The sequence below is a fragment of the Ictalurus punctatus genome, chromosome 2 (genome assembly GCF_001660625.3).
Source record: "Ictalurus punctatus breed USDA103 chromosome 2, Coco_2.0, whole genome shotgun sequence".
NCBI classification, from domain to species: domain Eukaryota; kingdom Metazoa; phylum Chordata; class Actinopteri; order Siluriformes; family Ictaluridae; genus Ictalurus; species Ictalurus punctatus.
In genome coordinates, this window is record NC_030417.2 from 39,994,503 (window position 1) to 39,997,002 (window position 2,500).

The following is a 2,500-nucleotide window of genomic DNA, read 5'->3' on the forward strand; positions in this document are numbered from 1 at the left end:
TATACATACACACATATACATACACACACACACACACACATATACATACACACATATACATACACACACATACACACACATATACACACACACATATACATACACACATATACATACACACATATACATACACACATATACATACACACACACACACACATTTACATACACACATATACATACACATACACACACATATACATACACACATATACATACACACATATACATACACACATACACACACATATACATACACACATACACACACATATACATACACACATATACATATACATACACACATATACATACACACACATACACACACATATACATACACACACATACACACACATATACATACACACATATACATACACACATATACATACACACACATACACACACATATACATACACACATATACATACACACACATACACACACACATATACATACACACATATACATACACACACATACACACATATACATACACACATATACATACACACACATACACACACATATACATACACACACATACACACACATATACATACACACATATACATACACACATATACATACACACACATACACACACATATACATACACACATATACATACACACACATACACACACACATATACATACACACATATACATACACACACATACACACATATACATACACACATATACATACACACATATACACACACATATACATACACACATATACATACACACATATACATACACACACATACACACACATATACATACACACATATACATACACACATATACACACACACACATACACACACATATACATACACACATATACATACACACACATACACACACACATATACATACACACATATACATACACACATACACACACATATACATACACACATATACATACACACACATACACACATATACATACACACACATACATACACACATACACACACGTACACACACATATACATACACACGTACATACACACACATACATACACACACATATACATACACACACATACATACACACACATACACACATATACATACACACACATACATACTCATACATACATACACACACATACACACACATACATACACACATATACATACAGTGAGGGAAAGAAGTGTTTGATCCCCTGCTGATTTTGTACGTTTGCCCACTGACAAAGAAATGATCAGTCTATAATTTTAATGGTAGATTTATTTGAACAGTGAGAGACAGAATAACAACAAGAAAATCCAGAAAAACACATCCACGACCCATTTTCAATGCCCTGTCTGAGGGAAGGAGGTTCTCACCCAAGATTTGACGGTACATGGCCCCGTCCATCGTCCCTTTGATGCGGTGAAGTTGTCCTGTCCCCTTAGCAGAGAAACACCCCCAAAGCATAATGTTTCCACCTCCATGTTTGACGGTGGGGATGGTGTTCCAGGGGTCATAGGCAGCATTCCTCCTCCTCCAAACACGGCGAGTTGAGTTGATGCCAAAGAGCTCCATTTTGGTCTCATCTGACCTCAACATTTTCTCCCAGTTGTCCTCTGAATCATTCAGAGGTTCATTGGCAAACTTCAGACGGGCATGTATATGTGCTTTCTTGAGCAGGGGGATCTTGCGGGCGCTGCAGGATTTCAGTCCTTCACGGCGTAGTGTGTTACCAATTGTTTTCTTGGTGACTATGGTCCCAGCTGCCTTGAGATCATTGACAAGATCCTCCTGTGTAGTTCTGGGCTGATTCCTCACTGTTCTCATGATCACTGCAACTCCACGAGGTGAGATCTTGCATGGAGCCCCAGGCCGAGGGAGATCGACAGTTCTTTTGTGCTTCTTCCATTTGCGAATAATCGCACCAACTGTTGTCCCCTTCTCACCAAGCTGCTTGGCACTGGTCTTGTAGCCCATTCCAGACTTGTGTAGGTCTACAATCTTGTCCCTGACATCCTTGGAGAGCTCTTTGATCTTGGCCATGGTGGAGAATTTGGAATCTGATTGATTGATTGCTTCTGTGGACAGGTGTCTTTTATACAGGTAACAAACTGAGATTAGGAGAACTCCCTTTAAGAGTGTGCTCCTAATCTCAGATCGTCACCTGTATAAAAGACACCTGGGAGCCAGAAATCTTTCTGATTGAGAGGGGGTCAAATACTTATTTCCCTCATTAAAATGCAAATCAATTTATAACGTTTTTGACGTGCGTTTTTCTGGATTTTCTTGTTGTTATTCTGTCTCTCACTGTTCAAATAAATCTACCATTAAAGTTATAGACTGATCATTTCTTTGTCAGTGGGCAAACGTACAAAATCAGCAGGGGATCAAACACTTCTTTCCCTCACTGTACACACACATACACATACATACATATGCATACACACATATACATACATACACACATATATACATACACACACACATACATACACACACATATACATACATACACACATATATACA

At 38.6% G+C, this 2,500-nt stretch overlaps 1 protein-coding gene across 3 annotated transcripts in view; it reads left to right on the forward strand.

Annotated features, from left to right (window-relative positions):
• brsk1b (BR serine/threonine kinase 1b) overlaps nucleotides 1-2,500 on the forward strand; it is a 31,752-nt gene that overhangs the window by 17,712 nt on the left and 11,540 nt on the right. The gene's annotated exons all lie outside the window — the stretch shown is intronic.